The sequence below is a fragment of the Castor canadensis genome, chromosome 8 (assembly GCF_047511655.1).
Source record: "Castor canadensis chromosome 8, mCasCan1.hap1v2, whole genome shotgun sequence".
Taxonomy (NCBI): domain Eukaryota; kingdom Metazoa; phylum Chordata; class Mammalia; order Rodentia; family Castoridae; genus Castor; species Castor canadensis.
The window spans coordinates 116,966,039-116,978,427 of NC_133393.1; the positions used below are offsets into that span (position 1 = coordinate 116,966,039).

Consider the following 12,389-nt stretch of genomic DNA (forward strand, 5'->3'; position numbering starts at 1 on the left):
ATGACAGTGTCTTGCATATTGGTGACAGCTGGAAGACCAGTGGGAAAGATGGTAAAAACAAGGGACCTGCCTCCAAACACACACCATGAAACTATTGAAGATGTTTTATGTCTTGGAAACCATAGGGACTGCAGAGATACTTCTTTATGATATCTATTCATTTCACTCACTAAATCCCCTTGATTTAATTGTACATTTACATAGATTCCGTTTTATGTATTAATAAGCTCCAGCAGCTTCATATTTGTCTTTGATATTATAGTTAACCTAGAGCTTTTTCTAGTAGAAATATACATATAGTACATGTAGTACATGTATATTTTTTTAGTCACACATTAAGGTTTTAGTAGTTATTTCTCCAGGCTCCTATTCCATAGGACAGACATTATCTCTTTTTCCACTAAGTAGAGATACTTAATTCTTATACTAAAGTAATTGATCATGTTGGTTTGACACATCCACTGGTTCTTTGACATTATTTTTATTCTCTATATTTTTAACTAATTTGGTGAAAAGCGTTTTTGTATTTCTTCCCTAGGCTATGGAAAAAAAAAAGAGTAGATGAGTGTCCTTCTTATTGCTTTTAAACCTTGGGGATAATCGGATACATTGCAACTCTGTTTAAGCTCAAGGCAATTTAATAACTTGCACACTCCAATCATAAGAACATATAAAACAAATAGGGCAGTAACAACTTAAGTAGGACACTTCCTCTCAAAGCACAGGAAGTAGCAGTAGAAGACTGAATGATAATATAATTAAAATGCTACTCATTTACCCTCACCTTTGCAGTCATTTAAGATGCTGAGAAATGCTTTGTAGCTGTTGGTTAGTTTACTTTTAGTCTTAGATGGTTAGACTTATATGTGGGAAATGTTGATCTGGTTTATAAGGTTATGTTAATACAACCCCTTGTGTGGGGGACTGCACCTCTTGAGACAACACAAGAGATCAGTTTGTGCCTTAGGTTTATACTTCTTGATTTCAGAAATAATAACTATTATTATTAGGTAATGTTGGGGCTTGAACTCAGAGCCTCTCACTTGCCAGGCAAGTGCTCTACCACAGGAGCCATGCCTCCAGTTGGATTTTAAAAGTTTTAAATATAGATATTAAAATTGAAGTATGCTTGGTAGGTGTTTCTGTTAGGATTCATAATATTAGGATTAAAACCTCATATTATTGAATTCAATTTCTCCCAAAGTCATATTCTATCCCCCAAACTCCTGTTTGTCCTTTGACTTTTATCTTCCTATTTCCTTCGTTCTTCTCCCTCGCACTCCTGATAATAACTGTTTTGTTCTCTATGTCTGTGTATTTGACTTTATCGCTTCCACGTTCTTCCTTTTTTAAATTTAGATTCAGCATATAAGTGAGACCAGACACAGTAGTTTTCTTGCTGTGTCTGGCTTATTTCACTGAGCATAATTTCTCTAGGCTTATCCATTTGGGGAAAATGAAGAATCTGGAGCACATATATATGTTAGGTAAGTACTCTACTACAGAGCTATACCCTTGCCTAATTCTTTCTGTTTCTTGGTTGCTGTAAACAATGCTGAAATGAACATGGAAGTGCAGGTATCTTTACAAGATGGGAATTTCATTGCCTTTGGGACTGGTGGGTCATTTGGTAGTTGTTTTTGAATTTCTTTTGTAACCTCCATACTGTTTTCCATAATGACTGTATCAATCTATATTCCCATCAAAAGTGTCAAAGTCTTCAATTTTCTCCACAGATTCATCAACATGTGGTTTTTTTTTTGTTTTGTTTTTTTGATAATAGCCATTCTGATAGATATAAGATGATACTTCATTGTGATTTTGATTTTATTTATGTGATTAGTGATGTTGAATACCTTTGCACATACCTGTTATCCATTTGTATGTTGTCTTTGGAGAAATATCTACTCAGGTACTATGCCCATTTGTTTAAATTGGATTGCTTTTTCTGCTATTGATTTGCATGAGTTCTTTACTTATTTTGGATTCTATAACCTTATCACAGTTATGATTTGTATCTATTTTCTCCCAAACTGTTGGCTGCCTTTATTTTATTATTTGTTTTCTATGCTGTGCAGAAACTTTTTAGCTTAATGTAGTCTTATTTACTTAACTTAGCCTTTGTAGCCTGAGTCTTGTGTGATATTCAGAAAATCATTACCAAGTCCAAAAGCAAGGATCTGTTCCCTTGTATTTTTATCTAGAGTTATGAGTTCAGGCCTTAATTTAGGTCTTTTATCCATTTGAGTAGCTTTTTGTTTATGATATAATACTATGAACTTCTGAAAAAGGGCTAAAGTTGAAGCTCTAGTATTGTAACATGGTTCCTAGCTACCTCTTTATCTAGCTGTGTTTAGTGATCATATCTAGAAGTCATTGCAACCCACAGTGTGTGGCTTGGATAGTTTTAAAGAGAGTCATTTATCAGCATATAGCTTCTACTTTCCAGAAAGAAATAACAGGCATATTTTCATCAGTAGGACCTTCTTTGACTTTGACTGGAACCCAAGGGCACAGAGCAAATGACATTGCTGTTTTTCTTTCACTTGTTTTTTTTCTACACATGTTATGCTTTTATGTTTTGTGCATGCTTAGCAGCTCTGCGCATAGTTTTATTGACTGCTGAACTAAGTGAATAGAATAAACTGATGGTGTAAAGTGCTAAGTGAGTGAGCCATGGGGAGCACAATATCCTGAGGCCCTTCACACCCTCAGCTCTGGCTGCCAGCTTACTTTCAAGTGCAATTCAGGAAGCTGGTTATGGTCCACCCAGTTCTAAATAATCTGGTCCTTGTTCACCCCAGGAATTAGCTAATTCTTTTTATATCATTACCATGGTTCATCGTGACTCCTTCTCTTGTTATATATAGGAATGTTCTAAAATACTTCCTTTGATGATTTCTCCTCACAGCAAGGGCCCTGTTGTTGGTATGGAGAGGCAGCGTGAGCAGTGGCGAGGGGTTGGATTTTTTCTTTTTGTGGTAGTGGAGTTGGAACTCAGGGCTTTGCACTTGCCAGGCAGGCGCTCTATGGCTTGAGCCACACTTCTAGCCTGGAAGTGGACATTTTGCAAATGCATTATTATGCATAGTAGTTGTGGGATGTTGATCAACTTAGTATAGCCAATGCTAATATTAATTATAAAAACAAACATGTACACTACTCTATGTTATGTACAGTTTTAACTTTTAATAAACTCTAATTCTTTCATTTATCACACCCAATCCTGTTCTGATAGTTATCATTATGTTCCCGTTATAAGTGAAAAAAACATGAAAAAAATCACTAAAATTTTTCTCAGATTTCTCAGCTAGAAAATGAGTATAACCCTAGTGTTGATTTAATAGGAATATAAGAATGGTTAAATGAAGTTTTGTATATAATTTTATGTTTTATTAAATATGTGCTCAATAAATGTAAGATATTAATATTATATTATATGTGATATAATAATATTTAGTTCCCATTAAACATATATGTGTAGCTATATGCATACAAGTCTTGTGAGAGTAACCATGTTTAACGAATTTTGAATTGATATTTTAGGACTTTATTATCACTTGAGATAACAGCTTATAAAAGTATGAAAAGTGTATGTATTGACCAATGGATGTGTGTGGTTTTTTAAATATTCAATTCTTCCATGTGGGTGAGGACATTGCTTACTTTGCTTACATGGCAGAGGGAGAATCATTCTTCCTCCTGGATTCATGGAGATGTAAGCAGTGTCCTTAAATACTTGAGAGATTTTGAGCAGTGACTCCCTTCTACTCTAGATATGATTGCTGACAGGTGAGGCTGTGTCTGAGTGTCCTTTGTGTAAGTGTTTATTATAAGACTGAAACACAAATAGACAAATCTTTGTAAAATATATATTCAATATTTAGAAGAAACTCAGTCAAAACCCACACACTTAATATTCTACTATACTGCAGTTCCTTTAGTTGTTTAAAAAAAACAAGAGGAAATGACACTTGCCATTTGGAAAACTCATCTTGTTTTATAATATTCTTGTCTCTGTAATAAGATCTAGTTATTTCAAGGTCTGGAAATGGACTCTGGAAGAGGTAATTTGACTGGCTGTGTACAAATGTGCAGCAACTATAATGAAATCAGTGTTTTGTCCAGTTCTCTCTAATCATAGGGTAGCATATATCTTGTATACAATTGGCAATAACTTGAAACAAAACACTATTTAATCAGAAGATATCTGATAATTAATTGTTTCTTATATCTGCATTTTCTCTTTCATCTTGTTTGAAAAAATAAAGACTCCCAAACATTCACTTTCTTTGTTGCTTAGTAGCACATTTTTTAGTTCCAAAGCTGCTGTTTTACTAAATCTCTCACGTAGTAACTATTATTTTTTTCCCCTCCAAAGTGATTTAGACCTTCAGTCCCATGCTGATTCTGAGACTGCTGATTGAAAGAGAAATCAGAAGGGATGAGATATTGAGACATTGACCCCATCTTGCTTGACAGATACCTGTCTGTCATGAATAATAATGAATGTGCTGGTCATTTTCACATTTTGGATTGGACAGAGTAGAGAGAATATGAACAGACATAGAGACAAAACAAAACAAATCAACAAGCAGAACCAACTAAAATAGCACAAAATCTCAAAGGACCTGTTATCTGCAATCCTCTCAGTCCCTATTTTATGCTAAATGAGTTTGACTAATTTTCCTGAAATACCCTTTCTATACACAGTCACAGAATAGACAAAAAGAAAACACTGTTACTAAGGAAAGTTTCTCTCTCCACATATAATGCCTACTTTTTATTGCTTAGGAAATAATGTACCTTCTTGTGACTTTCTCCATGTTACACATTTCATATGTAAGGAATCACAGTTGATTCCACTCTGAAGGTGGCCACATAAGAATATTGCTTTTCTTTTTCTTTTGAGACTCAGGTGAGATGCAGATTTAAAGATGCAATGTTGTTGTCTCCTGAGCTGATGCATCTAATAGCTATACTACTTGGCAGTCAATCCGGAAAAAATAGCTTTAGTGTTTATCAGTGGTTCATTGTGGACCCCGTAAGGATGTGGATCCTTTGGTGTTCAGGTCCATAATCCTGTAAGGTTAATCCATGTGGTTGAAAGCAGACACAGGGTTGATAGGGCAGAATCCATTTTTCTTTTAGTCCTGCTTAACAAACAAACAAAAAGCCAATGACTAGATAGAGAATTGCCGTACAAGTAATTTAGCAAGTATGACTTCAGATGTTGACCTCAAATGTCTTCTTGACAAGAAACTTTGATGAAACCTTAATAGTCTCTACCTCATTATTTGTGCATCTAATATCCCCACTATGCTAATTTTCTGAACTTCAGTGTGGTAGGTCCATACCCATGATGAGAATAAACAGCCTATAGGTGTTGGTGAGGAAAGATGGCTGCAGAGATTGGAGACAGAGTGAGCACATTGGCTTGTTTTGCATACTCCACTGCAATGAAGAATAATTGAATTCAGCTCTGTAGGTTTTCAACTAAGGCCTGTGGCTCTACACACAGCAACAAGAAGCAGAAACCTCTCCCTGAAGATTCATGCTGCATATTAACAAAACAGTTTCTGTTGGTACATGCTTGCCTGTTATGATAATTCTGGGACAGAAATTCTTCCAAAGGCCCCCAAGGCTCTTTCTGCCTTAGGGCCTGGGAGTTACAGCTTCTCTTTCCCAGAAGCTCTTCACCCAGATCTTCCCTAGTCAGCTTCCTTTCTGTTGTTTGGAGATCAGCTCAAATATTTCCTTTTCAGACCCTCCTTCTTTCCTGACCCTAAATTAAGGCAGCACTGTTACACTCTTGTCTTTCAACTGTTTGGCATGTCACCTATCACTGCATTCATTTGTTTGCTTATTGTGTATTGTTTTCCATTCCACTACTAGAATGAAAGATGCAGGGCAAGCAGGGAGCTTGCCTTTTTTCTTGGTACTGTATCCTCTGTAGATAGCTGTTTAACAGGTAATTCTTTTTAGTTTTTGCAGTGGTAGGGATTGAACCCAGAGCCTTGTACATGCTAAGCCAGTGCTCTACACTAAGCAGCATCCTCAGCCTTTAACAAATAATTCTTAAATAAATTTGACATCCACAAAATAGAACCAAGTCAAGGTTTTCATTTATTGCCATTTTTGAGTGCTGTGTGCTAGGCAGAATAGTCTCAGCACAGAGCTTTACTTATGCTTTTGGATGGCAGTCCCAAAATAATCTAAAAAAATGTAGACACCATCATTATACACATAATGTAGGGATAGAAACCAAGATTCAGAAGTAGTCTTACCACTTCACAAAGCTTACAGAACTGGTAAGTGGCAAAGAGATTATGATACAATCTGAACCTATAGTCCTGGCAGCTAACTACGTATTTCAGGTCCTGAGGCATTTTTCTGTGGAATGTGACACAGTTTCTAAGCTTTACTTTCTTATGAGTAATTAAGAATACTTGATGCTATGATCGTTTTGGAATTCTATTCTGAGTAATATAGAATGAGAAAAATCTCTGAAGGTGGTTCTTTTCCCCAAACAGATCTTATATTCCATATTCTTAGTCTTTTGTAGACTGAAAATGGAAATTGTTATTGTTTGGAGCTTATTATGCAGCAAATGTTTCCTATATTCCATTGTTTCTGAGTGAAATTTTTACTGCTTATTTTTTTCAGGGTTGTTCTTTTTCTGTGGTACTGGGGTTTGAACTGAGGACCTTGAGTTCACTAGACAAGTGCTCTTACCACTTAAGCCATACCTCCAGCACATTTTGCTTTAGTTACTGTTCAGATGGGGTCTTGCACTTTTTGTTGGAATGGTGAGTATCAGACTAAAATCCTCCTATTTTTACCTCCTAAGTAGATGGGATTGCAGGCATGACTGCTCCTGGCCCCGTGTATCAGTTATTTCTACAATAAGATGCTCCTTTACTTATTGAGGTAATAAGCGGTGTTCTCCCATTGGCCGTAACATTAGTTCTCACATTAGTTGTTTTAACTGTCAGGTGTGGTTCAGACAATGACTTCATGATCTCCACGTAGAACAAATTCAAAGCTAACATGGTCAGTTGGAAATCCCTCAGCTTTCCATGTTGAGATGGTTGCTATGTATGTCAGATACAAGCAGAAGTGGTCTTGCCTGGTGACTGCATTCAGGTACTTATGTGAAGTGAGAAGCATGCATTCAGTTGATCCACAAACTCATCTAGTACCCTAATCATCTGTGAAGCTAGCACGGTGAGAGACCTTAACATGGCAAGTGTTATTAATTCCAGTCTGCAGATCCCAGTGGTGTGGTGGGAAACATTTTGTGTATTCTCCTTTCTTTAGAGTTGTGCAGAGGCCCCAGGGTATGAGTTCCCTGTAAGACAATGGTGTAGATTCTGCTCTCTTTGGTCATCAGTATGGGGTAGTTCCAATTGAGCAGCACCATCATTTCCAAATCAGATGTTGCCTTTGGCCCTAACTCCATTAATTATGTGCTGTAAGTTTGGATTCAGGGATCTTAAAGTTGATAATCCAAGAGCCAAGGTAGCTAGGCTGCCTCTCCCTTGGTGTGTCATGAAGCAGCTCCTATACTACCTCTGTCACCTTCCTAATTGCAGAGCACAGTGCCTATCCTCAGACTTCTGTCTCTTTCCTTGTCAGAAAATATTCCTTCTCTGACTGAGGGCCAGGGTTACTCAAAATTACTTTGAAATGGGCCGGTCGAAATCTCCAAAATAAGAAATGCAGGGGAAGACCAGCTATATTTCAGTAGCTTACCCTGTCAAAGTAAAATGAACACCTTTTAGAAAAGGAATCCTAAGAAGCAGCCCAACTTCTGTCTACTTATTTTATATAACTAGTCATTTTGAAGGTAAGAGTTGGGTCTCAAGCAATACCGTTATCTGAGATAATGTCCGGGTTGGAGGTTATGTTAGCATTTATCTAAAGTCATTGGGAGTAGTTTTCCAGAGCCCTGGTCTTATGGGAAAACTTACTATACTACATAGCTCTGAAAGCAGATAAAGAAACCCAAAAAAAGCATGGATCTTTCACCAAGGAATCTTTTGTATTTTCCATACTATTTTTACCAACCTCCATTTCCATGAATGAATGGATCACTAAGGAACACCTCACCCACAGCGCATCCTGGCACTCACAGGCCCATTTGTTCAGCAGTTGAGAGTAGGGGGGAAAGCTCCACAGCACTCCTGGTGGTATCTTCAGAAATAGAATTCCTTAGAGGAATAGCTTGCAGATATTTGATGAGTAGAATACCACCAACACCAGCTGGCCATAGACACAAGTGAAGCAGACCTAGAAAGAAGACTTGCTTTTTGTGTTCATGCACAATTCATTAGAAAAATGTCTCTCACCCCTTTCTTTCTTGTTACTGCCATTGTGAATGTTCTCAGATGTGTTTGGCATTTAGATAAGAATAAGTAACATTCACATTGTTTTCTTGTGACAGTTTGCTTGCATTGCTTCAACTGTTATTTAAACCTTATTTCTAAATCTACTTTGAAAAGCACATGATAATGGTATTAATTTTGCTTTGATCCAGGGCCTTCTCTGATTACTGAATACTATACTTTACCCAATACATTGACTTTGATATGCTTTTCTTGATTAATCTTACATAGGTATTGCATGTCACAATTTGAGGGGCTATAATAATTTTATTGTTCATTGGATGTCAACTTAAAAATGTATATAAGATAGTTAAGGTTGCTTTCCCAGTTAATTATTCTCTTGGGATTTCTGAAATTCTGTGTTAATGAGCTGAAACATTCTGAAGACAAAATACTTGAATGTTTGAAAAAGGAGAATAGAAAACCCAGCAAACTAGAAAATGTATATGAAGGAGAATGGGGAGAAAATAAATGAATGTGATTCAGTCATCACTCCCCTGCCAAAAAGCCCCCTGTATCGAGGCAATTGCCTACTTTGAAAGCTGAAGAACTCTCTCGCTATAAATCAATACCCCTTTGTATGTTTTCAGCCAAGATGTCATGTGCAAAAAGCTTTCCTAGCAAAACATGCCTAACCTACTCATTGGAATTTTGTGTGTGGTACATGGCAGGTGGATGGATGAGTGAACGAATGAAGGAATGAATGAGCCAGTGGGTTTTTTTTTTTTTTAGTTCTGTTGCTCTGACTCCCTCTCGGATCAATTGAAACCTGTTATTCTAAGGAAGATGATGAGCTATGACATCACAAAATTTGAATTTTCTTTGTTCTAAACTAGGGCAAGTCATTTACTTCTCTAAACTACCATGTTCCTGTTTATAAAGTAAGAGAAATGATTTCAACCTCTTAGTGGTTATTTGAGATCCAAATAGGGAAATTTATAAAATATTTCCATGTACATTCTAAAGTGCTCTGTTGCATTGCAATTTTACCTTCCCATTGGATGGAGTACTGTTCCCATTTTTTAGGAGTCCACTGTCATTCTGATTCCACTGAGAGAGTTTTTAGACTATTTCTTGGTGTTGGTTACTCCTGAGGTTCATGAAAGGACAGTCTGACAATTGTTCTGTTTTGGCATAGAAATAGTTTGTTGAGAAGTGTAGCTTTAACAATTTATTTTTGGGAAGAAAAAAATAGGTTGGAGGACAGAGTATATCATAAGAATGCCAAAGATGTTATGGAAAGTTGGAGCTCAGTTGTCATGGTGACAGTATTTTGCTCTAAGCAGCCAGGTGGTCCCATATGGCAGAGGACCACTATAAATGAAATCTTTATTTTTAAAAGTGCAAAAAAATCCTTCTCTTTCATCCTTCATTCATTTTATCATGTGAATCCCCAAAAGCATTACTCAAAAATTTGTAGAGGCCTATGCTTGGCTGGATTTCTCAGTTCTGAAGAATTACAATATGCAGCCTCACTCTGAGAATAAATTTTGTCAAAGGAGTTACATGATGTAAGCCCGTATTTACTATTTTGGGAGCATTAGAGGTTTTTTATAAATTTCATTTTTAATAATTGAAAATTAAAGTGAATGGATGATAGAAATGTTACATGGGCTGGAAGTGGGTAGGTAGAGCCTAGTTTGGAAAAGAAGGACAAAAATCTTAGGTATCTGTGGTTTAATGTCTCATTTCAAGAAACCACCTGAACATACGTTTTAGCATAATCTAAATTACTTAGAAAGAGGAGCTTAGCGCTACTTACACTTCGTTTATCTTCAGAATACCCTATCCTCCAGGGTCTGGAGGATGTTCTAGCATCAACTGCAGTTCAGTGACATTAAGCTAAATCTTTAGCTCGCTCTTTCCTGTACAAAATCCTACCTTTTAACTCATGATAAATTTTTTGTAGTTTTTACTCTATCTGAACTCTATCTTAACCCTGAATATGCCTGTGGCTACCATGAAGTGTTTCTGCTTCTCTTTTAAACTTGTCTGAGAAAGTATCCATTCATATCTTCTATTGAATTCTTGTACTAATTTGGAGGTAGGTTTTGTGTGTGTGTGTGTGTGTGTGTGTGTGTGTGTGTAGCTACAGAAACTTAAGCTTTGGAATCCCTCATCCATCTAGATAGTTTCCTAGGCCTTCAAAGGGGCTTACAGAATTTTGTATTCATAATTCTGTTTTTTAATGGGGCCTCCGATACTGGTTAATTTTTAGGCTCCCCAGATTGTTGACCCATACCACTTCTGTTGCTGTACACTACCAAAATGTTGTTGGCTAAGATCAAAATTATTAGTATAGAATTTTAAGTTTTGCCTAATTATACTTCCTTGTACTTGACACTGATTATTAATTAGTTTTCCATGAAATACTGTTTTTTCAGTTCTGTTCCTTCAGGTTTCTGTGTTTTCATTTATGAAAAGTTCTTCTTCACCTCATTTATAAGCTCTTCTTCCATCCCTTTTTTGGCATTATACAGGTTCCTATTCTAAGTCTTCCTTTCCTACTTATACTTTCTACCTAATGTGTTCCTTTTCAAGCTTTCAGCTACCCCACATCTGTACTATACAAATGACTTTTTAGTGTTTGAAATAGGACTGGTGCCATGTGTTGAAAAAAAAAATTGGATACATTGAGTGCAATGAAATACAACTCCATTTGTTTCTTTTTCCTTTTTTAAAATATGGTTACTAGAAAATGTAACATTTCTTATGGAATTTTTTCATATCTCTATTGGATGATTCTGATGCATACTGATAGCTGCCACATCTGTCTCCAGTCTAGATATCTGTGGAATTTCAAGCATGAAAGTTCTGCTGACTATCTCCTGGGCATTTCTTAGGGTTTTGGCCTGACCCTATCACTTTCTTATTCAATTACTTATCCTGCTTTCTTGATCTCAGTTGGAGGAATCCACTGTCTTTTAATTTACCACACTAGATTCTCCATGTCACAATCATTTCCATCCGTTGCTCATGTAGAAATCGAAGCAATCACGAATGCTAGTCAACTTGAGTTTATAATTATATTTAAGAACAGCAATTTCCCCTCACCTGCTATTTGATTATCTTTGGTTTTAGCTACCTGCTATCTGTTGGAGTCTGAAAATACTAAATGCAAAGTTCAAGAAATACACAAATCATAAATTTTAAATTGTACTCTATTTGAAGTAGTGTGATGAAATCTTTGTTTATCCTGCTCCATTCTGCCTAGGACTAGAATCATTCCTTTGTCCAGTATGTCACACAGTATACCCTACCCTCCTACTAGTCACTTACTACCTGTCTTAGTTATCATGTCAATTGCTGCAGTATCACAATACTTGTGTTCAACACACCTTTATTTTTGTTAATGATATTCCCAAAATACAAGAGTAATGATGCTGGCAATTTAGAGATGCCAGGAGAAGCCATGAAATACTGCTTTCAAGGGAAAAGATCAGTATAACAGCATAACTTCCATTAGAAAATATTGTTATAATTGCTTTTGTATTATTAATATCTTATTGTGCCTAATTTATACATTAAACTTTATCATAGATATCTGTGTACAGGAAAAAACGTGGTAGGTATAGGATCTGCTACTAACATAATTTAAGTCATCCACAAGAAATCTTGGAATATATATCCTGCAGTTAATGTGGGAGGAGCGGCTACTGTGCATTGTTTAAATCTTTACAATATCTAACCTGGTTTGACTTCCCATATTTTTTTCCCTGACCACACTAAGAATTTTGCTAAGTATTTTTCCCATTTGGTATCTGTGGCCTATGGTTTATATAGGACAGTAAATACAGTCAGACTTACAAAATTAAAAACAAAGAACAGAAACAGGATGCTTATGTGGAGATGTTGTTATCACTTCAGGAGTGGAGAAGTGAACAATTGTAGTATAAAGCAATTTTTTACATCTGTGGAGTGGATTGCTGTATCACTTTACTAGCCTCCAACCCCAAACTGCCAACCCCAGCAGAGAGACAGGATTCTCACACTCCCTGACCA

The 12,389-nt window shown here is 36.4% G+C and overlaps 1 protein-coding gene across 2 annotated transcripts in view; it reads left to right on the top strand.

The window, feature by feature from the left end:
• The window catches only part of Nav3 (neuron navigator 3), a 760,451-nt gene that overhangs the window by 119,142 nt on the left and 628,920 nt on the right, over nt 1-12,389 (top strand). Inside the window, exon 2 of one of the 2 annotated variants that reach the window (XM_074083987.1) lies at nt 6,667-6,809. The exons of the other annotated variant lie outside the window; for it this stretch is intronic. The gene's annotated coding sequence lies outside the window, so the exon portion shown is untranslated. The remainder of the gene's footprint in view (nt 1-6,666; nt 6,810-12,389) is intronic. 2 annotated transcript variants of the gene reach the window in all.